The sequence below is a fragment of the Nyctereutes procyonoides genome, unplaced genomic scaffold, assembly GCF_905146905.1.
Source record: "Nyctereutes procyonoides isolate TBG_1078 unplaced genomic scaffold, NYPRO_anot_genome, whole genome shotgun sequence".
Taxonomy (NCBI): Eukaryota; Metazoa; Chordata; class Mammalia; order Carnivora; family Canidae; genus Nyctereutes; species Nyctereutes procyonoides.
In genome coordinates, this window is record NW_026575035.1 from 3,111,003 (window position 1) to 3,124,786 (window position 13,784).

The 13,784-nt window shown below is 35.3% G+C and overlaps 1 protein-coding gene across 3 annotated transcripts in view; it reads right to left on the bottom strand.

Annotated features, from left to right (window-relative positions):
• The window catches only part of PKIA (cAMP-dependent protein kinase inhibitor alpha), a 94,816-nt gene that overhangs the window by 19,946 nt on the left and 61,086 nt on the right, over positions 1–13,784 (bottom strand). For 2 of the 3 annotated variants that reach the window (XM_055318393.1, XM_055318392.1), the window contains exon 2: positions 10,195–10,314. The exons of the other annotated variant lie outside the window; for it this stretch is intronic. The gene's annotated coding sequence lies outside the window, so the exon portion shown is untranslated. The remainder of the gene's footprint in view (positions 1–10,194; positions 10,315–13,784) is intronic. 3 annotated transcript variants of the gene reach the window in all.

Genomic DNA, 13,784 nt, shown 5'->3' on the forward strand with positions numbered 1-13,784 from the left:
AATTACTAATTAATCTCTCTATTAATGGAATGATTTTCAGGAAATGTTTAATACTCTTTTTCTCTACCATCATATTTTAAGATTTTCCATACATCACTTTATATGGGATTTTCAGATTTTTTAGGCTTTTTGAAGTCAGTAGGATAGGCGCCAGAGAGAAAAAGGAATGCTGAATAGCAACACAAATTAAAGAAATATCTTAACAAATTAAAAATGCATTAACTAGCTACTGAAAAAAATATATAAATATTTACATAATATATAGTAGCTATATAAATAATAGTTTTAAAATGAGATAATACAAAGCAAGCTATGTTAAAATATGAATTTTAAAATGTGGTAAAATCACTATTATAAGAAGCTTTTTATAAGGTGAGAAGACAAATAATAAGTGCCTTTTTGTCTAGGAGACAAATTGTTATTCTGAAAAACCTCATGACATTTTTTAGCTTATCAAAATCACTTTGCAGGATCCCTGGATGGCTCAGGGGTTTTGGCGCCTGCCTTTGGCCCAGGGCATGATCCTGGAGTCACGGGATCGAGTCCCACATCGGGCTCCCTGCGTGGAGCCTGCTTTTCCCTCTGCCTATGTCTTTCTCTGTGTCTCTCATGAATAAATAAATAAAATTTAAAAAAACAAAAGCAAAAAAACCCAAAATCACTTTGCTATCAATATTAAGCATCTCTGTTATCAACTCCATTATCAGTACTGGTAATTGTTATGACTCAATCTCATGAGAAGGAACATTTAAGAAACACTTAAAGCGATAAACATTGATTTTAATAAATAGAAAACCACTTATATGATGAAATATAATAAACTGAGAAATTAAAAGATCTCAAAATAGAGAGATTCCATTGACCAAAGTATAAACTACTAAAGGATGGAGGTTTCTATTTTTCTTATTTGTTCTTCAAATTTCAGAAAAGGGTTATAAGTATGGTGTAGGGTACTAAGTAAATATTTTAAAAATAAAATTTTTTGAGTTCATTACCTTTGTGGTACAAATTAGGATTTGTACTGACATAACTAGAAGATTTTATTTCAGCACTCTGAATTGTTAATGTCTTTATCTAATTTCCATAATGTCTGTGTCCACCAAACTTATTTGACCACATGCATCTCCTAAATTCTAGGCTTTCATTTTTGCATATCACTTCATTAATTCACACCAACTTTTGATATTTTTATAGCATAGCTTAAGAGTATAAAAACACATAGAAGCATTTGCCAAAGAACTCTAAATAAAACAGGTCTCAGAAGACAACTACCATATGATTTCATCATTCATATGGAATCTGAAAAACAAAATGAATAAACAAGCAAACAAAAAGTAGAATCAGACCTATAAATACAAAGAACAAACTGATAGTTATAGGGGTGGGTGGGCAAAATGGGTGAAGGGGAGTAGGAGATACAGGCTTCCACTTATAGAATGAATAAGTCACAGGAATAAAAGGCACAGCACAGGGAATGTAGTCAACAATTTTGTAATAGTGTTATATGGTGACAGATGGTAGCTATACTTGTAGTGAGCACAGCATAATGTGTAGAGATAATGAATCACTATGTTGTACACCTGAAACTAATGTAACATTGTATATTAACTGTACTCAAATAAAAAAAAACAGATCTCATATATGAAATTAGAGCCCTGCTTGGTTACACTTCCATCTAAGGGCCTTATCTAAAGCAAGACCTATCAATCCTGCTGCACATATAAATCACCTAGGATGGCTTTTAAACCTACTAATGACTGACCCCACTATCATATTTGATTTTCATCTAAATGACAATAATAGTTTTTTTATTTGATTTTGTTTATTCATGAGAGACACACAGAGAGAGGCAGAGACATTGGCAGAGGGAGAAGCAGGCTCCATGCAGGGAGCCCGATGTAGGACTCGATCCTGGGACTCCGGGATCACGCCCTCAGCTGAAGGCAGACACTCAACCTCTGAGCCACCCAGGCGTCCCAATAATTTTTTGATTGAGAACTTTATTTCATTGTCTGCAAAGGCAGCACAGTAGTTGATAGGAAATGTGTTTCTATGTGTGTTTGTGCACACACACGCAATCTCTAGTGCTTTTAAAATTATGAGACAGGGTTAACAATAATAGCTGAATTCCATTTATCAGCTTATTAAAGTGCAAAGAAGCAGGGAAAATAATTCAAAGACTTTTTTTTTTGTTTTTTATTTTTTAAAAAAAGTCTTGAAGAAATCTTTAGGAAATTAATACAAAATGGTGGAACATAAAAAAATCTTGTTTTGTTTACTCCCTAATCTGTAGCACTGCAAACAACAGAGGTTAACCTGGAATTTAAATTAAGTTATGCTATATTGTATTAAGTATAACAAATAGCCAAAAATTAACTTGCCGTTAATTTTTTCCAAACAGATCACATTTTTGTCCTTCCTTCTCTCCCCATCTACCTTTAAGTTATGTCAACTCTACATTTCACCATGTTACTCTTTTTTTTTTTTTAATTTTTTTTTAATTTATTTATTTATGATAGTCATAGAGAGAGAGAGAGGCAGAGACACAGGCAGAGGGAGAAGCAGGCTCCATGCACTGGGAGCCCGATGTGGGATTCGATCCAGGGTCTCCAGGATCGCGCCCTGGGCCAAAGGCAGGCGCCAAACCGCTGCGCCACCCAGGGATCCCTCACCATGTTACTCTTAACACATCTCCTCTACTAGAATGTGTTTCTGTATTTACTGCTATTTAATAGTTCAACAGTAAAAAATCATAAATGTAGGCAGAGGCATTTTAAGAAGGAAAGAAAATGTCCTTACACATTTTTAAACTAGAAATAGCAGTTCAAAATGAATTATAAAATACCAAAAATTTTAAAATTTAGTTATAACTAAATTTTGCAGTTAGTTATCACCCCTATTAAAGAAGCAAGAAAGGCAAGGCATAGAAGGAATGCGTTGTTGAGGGCAATGAAAATAAGCAGGTACTGGAAGCTACTATTACATGCCATCCATGTTCAGTGGATTTAGAAGGCAGAGGTTTGAGTGCCATTATTATAACTTGTTTACCATTTGATGCTGGGCAAAATTTTGAATTTCTTGGGATTCAGTTTTTTTTTTGGGGGGGGGCGGGATTCAGTTTTAATGACTTCAAAATATGGGTTCCCAAACTAAGAAAATACTTAAAAGCTTTTCTAGGCCTAAAAGTCACTGACCTAGTGTCCATGTGCCTGTTTACAAAGGCTAAGTTTTCACAAAAGATAGCATATTTCTAAAAGCTTTTGGAGATAGAAAAAGCTATATTTAGATAGTCTGTTCAGTGTCCATGGGTGTTCTCAAGTCTTACTACTATTTTTAGTCAGGTGTAGGCCAGTAGGACAACATATTTACTTTAACTCCTAACTGCCCAGGTTTCTTTGAGTTAAAGATAAGTTTTCCATTATTCCAAATGTTGACTTAGGAAATTATTGAAAAGAAGAATTGTTTTAATTTATTTATTAAATTGCCCCACTGTTACATGACCTGACTGGAAACATGATTTACAAGGTTGTATTTTGGTTTGGACATGTAGTTTTTATCCTGTTGCTTCTTTCTTTCTTTTCTTTTCTTTCTTTTTTTTTTTTTTTTTAAGATTCATTTATTCATGAGAGACAACAGAGAGAAAGAGGCAGAGACACAGGTAGAGGGAGAGCCTGATGTAGAACTCGATCCCAGATCCCGGGATCAGGCCCTGAGCTGAAGGCAGGTTCTCAACCGCTGAGCCACCCAGGCGTCCCATATCCTGTTGTTTCATTATAGACTTCTTATAGGCTAAACACGTGCAACTGTTTTGTATTCCTGAGTGTGAGTGTTTCTTAGCTTTTTGTTTTGTTGTTCTGTTTATAAATTTCAGGCTGATTTTCCCCAATTTGAATGCAAGTAGGAATTTATAAATTTCTTAAGAACATATTTTCATTCTTACGAATCTTGATTTTATTCTAATACACAGGAGACTTTATCAGATTCACAGACATTTGATAAAGAACAAAAGAAAACAAAAACATCATTAGGGAAAAACCCAAAACCTCAAATGGAAAATGATATAACTGATAAGAAGTTTATGGTGTTAGTAAGACAAATTAGCACAAATAGACCTACCATTGTAGACTTTTAACTACACTAGTCTCCAGGAGGAGGAGGATTACCTGAATTCACCAGTTCTAATTTTTGTTACATATGGTTAAAACACATTTTGCACACATGTACCAGGAAACATTAAAATAAATGTTCATGTAAGTGCTGTTCATAATATGTCCAAAACAACCCAAAAACCACCAACAGAGTAAACAATAAGCATATTTTCTTCTATTTACAATGCAATATTATACAGTAGTAAAATTAATGAGCACTAACACAACATGGCTGAACCTTAGAAACATAATGGTGAGTGAAAAAAAGCAAGCAGAGGAGACTACATAAAATATGAAATTATTTTTATAAAAGTCAATGATAAGCAAAATTACATATATAGTTAAAAAAACATACATAAAAATTAAATGAATGTTGAACATAAAACCAAGGACAGTTATTTCTTTGGTGAAAGCAGGAAAGTGGGATGAGGGTGAGGCACAATGATTCAGCAGTTTGGATTCTAGTTCTTAGTTTTAGTGGTATGTATGTAGTTTATTTTGTTATTATATCTCATAACAATATACTTGAATATGTTCTTTTGTATGTATTAGGTATTATATAATAGTATTTTTAAAATTAGAATCTCCTATATACCAAAGATAACCTCTAGTCATTAATTATAGAGAAGGAAGTCTACTTTGACCCATATATGTATTTATTCATTAAGGTTGTAAAGTTGACATCTTTCAGGGACTCCTCCGTGGCTCAGTGGTTAAGTGTCTGCCTTTGGCTCAGGTTGTGATCTCAGGGGCCCAGGATTGAGTCCCACATCAAGTTCCCCACAGGGAGCCTGCTTCTCCCTTTGCGTATGTCTTTGTTTCTGCCTCTGTTTCTGCCTCTCTCTCTCTGTGTGTGTCTCTCATGAATAATAAATCTTTAAAAAAAAAAGTTGAAATCTTTCAACTATAAAAGTTTTCCCTATTCATATGAGGACTTTATTTTCCATAAGGAGATCTCCTACTTTGGGACAATTTAAGTGATACTAGTCCTGTGGCTGCCTAGGAATTTTAAAAACAACTGATGAATAACAGTGGACCATTTCCTCACACTATACACAAAAATAGACTCAAAATGGATGAAAGACCTAAATGTGAGACAAGAATCCATTAAAATCATAGAGGAAAACGCAGGCAGCAACCTCTTTGACCTCAGTCGCAGCAACTTCTTACTAGACACATCTCCAAAGGCAAGAGAAACAAAGGCAAAAATGAACTATTGGGACTTTATCAAGATGAAAAGCTTTTGCACAGCAAAGGAAATAGTCAACAAAACAAAGAGACAACCAACAGATTGGGAGAAGGTATCTGCAAATGTCTTATCAGATAAAAGGCTAGTATCCAAAATCTATAAAGAACTTATCAAGCTCAACACCCAAAGAACAAATAATCAAATCAAGAAATGGGAAGACATACAAATGACCAACAGACACATGAAAAATGCCCCACATTGCTCGGCATCAGCTAAATACAAATCAAAACCACAATGAGTTATCACCTCACACCAGTCAGAATGGTTAAAATTCACAAGGCGGTAAACTACAGATGTTGGTGAGGATGTGGAGAAATGGGAACCCTCTTACATTATTGATGGGAAGCTGGTGCAGCCTTCTGGAAAACAGTATGGAGGTTCTTCAAAAAGTTGAAAATAGAGCTACCCTGTGTTGTAACAATTGCAGTACTAGGTATTTACCCCAAAAATAAAAATGTAGTGATCCAAAGGAGCACCTGCACCCCAGTGCTCATAGCAGCAATGTCCACATTAGCCAAACTATGGAAAGAGCTTAGATGTCCATCAACAGATAAAAAAAGATGTGTTTTATATATATATATATAATGAAATGTTATATATATAATGAAATATTATATATATAATGGAATATTACTCAGCCATAAAATATCTTTTGCCATTTGCAACAACATGGATGGAACTAGAGAATATAATGCTAAGTGAAATAAGTCAATCAGAGAAAGACAATTACCATATGATCTTACTAATATGTGGAATTTAAGAAACAAAATAGAGAATCATAGGGAAAAAGAGGAAAAAATAAAACAAAACGAAATCAGAGAGGGAGACAAACTATAAGAGACTCTTAATCATAGGAAACAAACTGAGGGTTGCTGGAGGGGAGGAAGATGGGGTGATGAGGTAACTGGGTGATGGACATCAAGGAGGGCATGTGATATAATGAACACTGGGTATTATATAAGACTGACAAATCACTGACTTCTACCTCAGAAACCAACAATATGTCATATGTTAATTATTTAAATTTTTTTAAGATTTTATTTATTTATTCACAAGACACACACACAGAGAGAGGCTGGAGACACAGGTAGCGGGAGAAGCAGGCTCCATGCAGGAGCTGATGTGGGACTTGATCCCAGGACTCCAGGATCACACCCTGGGCCAAAGGCAGGCTCTAAAGCACTGAGCCACTCAGGGTGGCCCTAATTATTTAAATTTAAATAAAGTTTTAAAAACCCTGATAACTACAATCTCCTGCCCCAAGAGAATATAATTAAAGAATGGAGAGGGATAAGTAATCTCATACATTATTGATAAATACATATAAAGACAAAAATGTTACAAAGTAATTTCCCCATCTAGCAACTTAGTTTTTATTAATAAGTTCATCAGAATACCACTGATTAATAAAAGACTAAAATAATCATATATGAGTCGATTTCCTCTTTTTGCAATGAATTTCAGGATACTCTTTTAGAATTTTACTTCATCGTCATATCTGAGAGACAGAGACAGAGACTGTGTGCATGTGTGTGTGTGTGCGTGTGTGGGTTTGGTTCTGTGGAAGTTGCATTATGCTAAAATTTACATTTCTTTAATTCAATGGTTTTTGTTTTCCCTTAGGAATGCAAAAAAGATAGCAACAGCAGGTTACAGAGAAATAGCTGATGCAGTACTATGGCTATACCTGTGGAAAAAGTATAAATAACTTTAGAAGTGAATGATTCTAAAAAAAAAAAAAAAAAAAGAAGTGAATGATTCTGAAATTGCCCTTACCTTGTCATTATAAAAATGCTCCAGAAATTATGTGTTGTAAATAATATGGCCCAGAAGTTTATTAGGGGATTTTCTATCCATATTTGAGTCATTTAATAGTATGTCTAATGTAGGTACTATGCCTAAATGTAATGAGATGACATGTAAATGATTAAAACTAGATAAATTTTCTACAAAGCTGTAATAATCAAAACATGTAAATGATTAAAACTAGATAAATTTTCTACAAAGCTGTAATAATCAAAACAGTATGGTACTGGCACATAGATCAGTGGAACAGAATAGAAAGCCCAGAAATAAATCCACACTTATTTGGTTAATTAATCTTTGACAAAGAAGGCAAGAATATGCAATGGAAAAAGATAGTCTCTTCAATAAATGGGTGCTGGGAAACAGGACAGCTATATGTAAAAGAATGAAACTGGACCTCTTTCTTATGCCATATACAAAGCCGAACTCAGATTAAATTTGAGTTGGATTAGATTGGATTAGAGACCTAAATGTGAGACCTGAAACCATAAGAATTCTAGAAGAGAACACAAGCGGTAATTTCTCTGATAGCTGCAGCAACACTTTTCTAGATGTCTCCTAAGGCAAGGGAACAAAAGCAAAAATAAACTATTGGAACTACGTCACAATAAAAAGCTTTTGCATAGCAAAGGAAACCATCACCAGGGACGCCTGGGTGGCTGCCCGGTTAAGCATGTGGGCCTTTGGCTCAAGACGTGATCCTGGGGTCCGGGGATCCAGTCCCACATCAGGCTCCCTGCATGGAGCCTGCTTCTCCCTCTGCCTATGTCTCTGCCTCTCTCTTTCTGTGTCTCTCATGAATAAATAAATAAAATCTTTAAAAAAAAAAAAGGAAACCATTACCAAAACAAATAGGCCACCTACTGAATGGGAGAAGATATTTGCAAATGATATATCTGATAAGGGGTTAATATCCAAAATATATAAAGAACTTATATAACTCAATACCAAAAAAAAAAAAAAACCCAAAAAAGGAAAAAAAAAAAAAAAACCCACCAACAATCCAATAAAAAAAATGGGCAGATAACTAAATAGACATTTTCCAAAGGCATACAGATGGCTAACAGACACATGAAAAGATGTTCAACATCATAATTATCAAGGAAATGTAAAATCAAACCACAATGAGCTATCACCATACACCTGTCAGAATAGCTAAGATCAAAAACACTAAATAAAAAGTGTTGGTAAAGATGTGGAGAAAAAGAAACCCTTCTGCACTGTTGGTGGCAATATAAATTGGTACAGCCACTGTGAAAAACAGTATGGAGATTTCCCAAAAAATGAAAAATAGAAAGACCATATGATTCAATAATTCTACTGGGTACTTACCTAAAGAAAACAGAAACACTAATTTGAAAAGCTATGTACCCTATGTTTCTTGCATCATTATTTACAATAACCAGTTATGGAAGCAACCTAAGTATCCCATCAGTATCCCATGAATGAATAAGAAAGATGTGGCACACACATATACACACAGGAATATTACACAATTATCAAAAAGGATGAGATCATGCCATTTGAGACAAAATGCATGGACCTATAGGGTAGTATGTTAAGTGAAACAAATCAGACTAAGACAAATATCATATGATTTTACTCAAATGTGGAATCTAAAAAAAAACAAATGAATAAACAAGCAAACAAAAAGGAGAATCAGACCTATAAATACAGAGAACGAATGATGATGGCCAATGCGAAAGGTGGTGAGGGGACTGACAAAATGGGTGAAAGGGAGTGAGAGATATAGACTTCCAGTTAGAGAATGATCAAGTCACAAGAATTAAAAGCCCAGCATAGGGAATATAGTCAATGATATTGTAATAGTGTTGTATGGTGACAGATGGGAGCTACACTTGTAGTGAGCATGGGGTAACATATACAGATGTTGAATCACTATGTTGTACACATGAAACTAATGTAATATTGTGTGTCAACTATACTTGAAAAAAAAATTTAACTAGATAAATTCTTCAGCCTTATTAGTAGTGTGAGATCTATCTAAGCTTTCATTTCATGGGTATTTTTGCCATAGGCCCTCACAAATATGGGGTCTGTGTTGGTCTTATAATTATCCCTAGAATCATGAGGACTGATCCATTCTTTCCACAAATTTTATTGCTTACATTTCATGTGTCAGGTACAGTGCTGGGTCCTGAGAATATAAAAGTCAATATACAAGGAAATACAAGGATAAACATATTTTCTAACATGTTAAGTTTTTTTCATTCATTCATCCATAAGTCATTCCCCACGGTCTTATATTGAGTAGCGAGTAGGATCAAGTGGTGGGCTAAATACTGAATATATAACTGTGAGTGAAATGGAGAGCCCTTGATTTTTGGATGTCACTACTGTCTTTTGTCTTGCCATATAATGAGTCATCTTTATTATTCCTTTTGCCTTACGTTTTTAGCTCAAATTTTGCTAATGAAAAATAAAATCATTAGTTGTATTTTGACATGCATAGGTAAATGAGGTCCTCTTTCCTATGCCCCATTTTCCTCCTTTTTAATTCCCTATGTGCACTACTTTTTGGCAAGACCAAAAATAGATGTGCCCAAACAAGAACCAAGCTGATTTCTTCACAACATTGACTAGAGCTGTTCCCCACTTAAAAGACTACTTGATGTCATCATGGCCATTAATTTGAATAGGCAACTAGAAGATCATGAAGACAACCTAGTCAATGATTTGTCCTAGGAGAAAGTAACAAAGAGATTAATCTGCTGTTCCACATGCCTAACCTCTTAGGATTAAACTAGTCACCAAAATCACTACATGTACTAGGCAACAAGGAGCTAAAAATGGAAAAAAGCATCATACTGTTATTGCATTCATTTTCCTCCAAGGTACTCTCTGATAAACACTACAACTGCCAAGGGAATTGCAAACAGCTTCCTTGTAGGTTATACATCTATCTTTTTCCAAGTAATTATATCCAACCCTCAGAACAGGTGGTTGAATATGTGAGATAAATGTTCCTACCTGATTGGAAACCTTCTTGTCCTAATTCATTGGCTATACTTGATTTTTTTGTTCTTGGATCACACCTTCTACCAGAAACTGCTCCTTTGGAGAAACCAGGCCTTCCAGAAACTCAAGAAACTGAAATGGAGATGGCAAAAGAAAGGAACATTATTGGTATTTATAAATCTCAATTTTAAAATTTTTTTTAAATTTTTTTTTCAATTTTAAAATTTTAAGTAAATGTCCAAACCTAGATCTTCTAAACAATATAATAACTTAAGGGAAATCCACAGTTTATAAGTTTGAATACTCACAAGTGAAAAATTTTTTTAAGATTTTATTTATTTATTCATGAGAGGGAGAGAGAGAGAGGGAGGCAGAGGGAGGGGCAGAGACATAGGCAACGGAGAAGCAGGCTCCCTGTAGGGACCCCAATGTGGAACTTGATCCTGGACCTCAGGATCACGCCCTGAGCTGAAAGCAGACGCTCAAATGCTGAACCACCCAGGTGTCCCCCACAAGTGAACATATTATGATAAGAGTACAGGTTGCATTTTGGGCCTTCAAGCCAAGCAAGAAAAGAAAAAAAAGCCATTATCCTTTGTTCATTATAACACAAAAAGCAAAAAAGGCAAGTTTTCTGTCTTTTTCTTCAAAATTTACTTCCTTTCTTCAGTCTTCATCTACATCTTTAGTAAATTTATTAATTTGACTAAACTTATTCATAAAATAAACATAGAAACTTAACAAATATATTTCATAGAGACCTTTAATGTGTATTATCCATTGCACATGCGCACCATGAGCTTGTCTTTTTAAGCACTGTTGCACACAAAAGTGTCTTTGTCTCGGGGAAACACACACACACACACACACACACACGTGTGTCTCTTTGTGATGGGGTGGTGGGGAGAGAATAAATCTGTTGACTGCTAGTCAGTGATTTAGAAAAATAAATACAAAGGTAAAAGGAAAGGTTGCAAGTAAGGAAATAAAGTTCTGATGCTGTGCTTCAGAAATAATAATAGCAGTTTTCTGAGTAGCTGAGGAAGCAGTCTCCTCAAATTATAGTCACACCTGTTATAGACCATCTGCCATATATTCCAGCATCATTTAATGGAAAACAAATGGCACTGTATTACCTTCTCTTTATCCATTGGCCATTTTCATACAAATTATTTTTCTCTTCAAAGTCGTACCTTTTCCTATATGGTTTACATTAGGATCTGGGAAGAGTGACATAATATGCCATGCCTTGGTACTTTTACAGTGATGTGTCTGCAGGAGTTGGATTATTAGGAAGCTATAAATTGTTGAAATCATCTTAGGTTGAGTTCCCTTAGAAGCAGAACCTAAGAGAATTTGAATGCAAACTGTTTATCTGGGAGGTAGTCCCAGGAAACTCAGAAGTGGAGTGGAAACTGAGAACAGAGGCATGGAAGGAGGCCAATAGTGGTGCATTACTGAACAGATTACTCTGGGGGAACTACTGTGGGAGTTCATGGGAATTCTGTGAATCTGTAGAGCATGACTCAGAGTTATCTCAATAATGGGTGAGAAACTTGAAGTACTTATCTTCCAACCCCCCTCTGTCATGGTTGAAAGCTACACCCAGATCCATTAACTGTTCAACACTTCTTTCTATGTGTACTGTGTACAGTATAGGCTGATATGTAACATGATTGTGTGAATTTTTAAAGCAAAGGAAAGAGAAAATCATGGTAGCATGAAAATGAATAGCTAAGGATTAGACAAGAAAAGAGTTCCATATACAATCAGTATAAAGAGTGCTCACCAGAGTATAAGAAAAGAAGACATTGGGGAGAGTGTTAGAAGCCAGATCATGAAAGGTCCATGTGTGTATAGTAAATGCTATGGTCTGAATGTTTGTGTCCCCCCAAAATTCATGTTAAAACCCTAATTCCCAGATGTGCTGGTATTCATAGGTGGTACCTTTGGGAGGTGGTTAGGTCCTGAGGGTGGAGCCCTCTTGAATGGGATTTGTGATTTTGTAAAAGAGACCCCACAGGGCTCCCTAGCACCTTCTGCTACTTGAAGATACAATGACAAATCTGTGACCCAGCATGCTGGCACCCTAATTGAATTTTCAGCCTCAGAACTGTGGGAAAAATATATTTTTGTTCATGAGCTACCCAGTCAGCATTTTGTGATAGCAGTGCAAACAGACTAAGATGGTTCAGAATGTGAGATTTTTATCCTAAGGAAGATGGGAATCCATTGAAGGATTTTCTTAAAGATACTATTTTTAAGGAATCTCTACACTCAACATGGGGCTCAAACTCACAACTCTGAGATCAAGATCTAGTTGCTTTACTGAGTCACAGCCCCTACTCCCCTGCCCCATTGAAGGATTTTAACTGGAAAGTTAAAATTAGAGAAAAATTTATTTGCATAACAAGATCAGGTGTTTTTACAAGAAAAATTTGCTTGTTTGTTTCAGTTTTAGAAAATCACTCTGGAGACACTGTGGCTGGAATGCTGGGGAAGTGTGATGACAATTCCGGATATAGAAAGATTAATTAGTAGTACAATAATATAACCAAACAAAAAAATAAACATAAAATTTGTGAATTTGTGACTGACAGTTTTCAGTACTTGAAAAATGTTATGCCAATGTTCTGGCTCCAAGTTTCAGATTATAAACATGTTGCCATTGGAACTGGTGTTTCTCTGTAAGTAATATATTCTCTCTCCTTGTTTACTTTCAAGATTTTTTATCTTTATTACTTATAAGTTTAATTATGATATGTCTCAGCAAGGAAATCTTTGTGTTTATCCTGTTTGCGATTTCTCAGCTTCTTAAATCTGCAAGTTTATGTCTTTTAAAAATTTGGGTACTTTTTGAAAAAAGTCATTTATTCATGAGACAGAGAAAGCCAGAGACATAGGCATAGGGAGAAACAAGCTCCCTGCGGGGAGCCCAATATGGGACTCGATCCTAGGACCCCTGGATCATGATCTGAGCCAAACGCAGATGCTCATCAGTTCTATAATTTTCACTTGTTTTTTTAATTTCTAGTTCTCTGCTTACATTTTCTATTTTTCCCCCATTTATTTCAAGGAATATGTAATGGCTTATTGAAGCATTTACATGATAGCCTATAATCTTTGTTAGATAATTCCAATATCTGACTTATCTTGATTTTGATGCATGTTGTTGGTCTTTTTCATTCATTTTGTGATTTCCTTGTTCTTGAGATCATAAGTAATTTTCAATTATATGTGAATATTTTGAGTATTATAGGACTCTGAATCTTATTTAATCTTCTTCTTATTATTATTTTAAGCAGGAAGACCCCTCTATTGAGGTGTGACATGAGGCCTGGAGATGGAAATAGGTATATACAGCTTTCCATTGGGCCCTGTTGACAATATCCCAGCAAAAATGGACACTGACTCACATTGTTTCACTGTAGACAGGTGGCATAGAAATTCAGTTCTCCTTTTGCCCTGCTGATACTTGCCCCCAAAAGTGGGACCATTCATATCACCTTGTGAATGGGACTGGAGGTTCAGCAGGTTCCCTGACATTAGGAGAGGTGGAAGTAAAGTGTTAACTGTCCTTCTTCACACCATCTCATTCCATT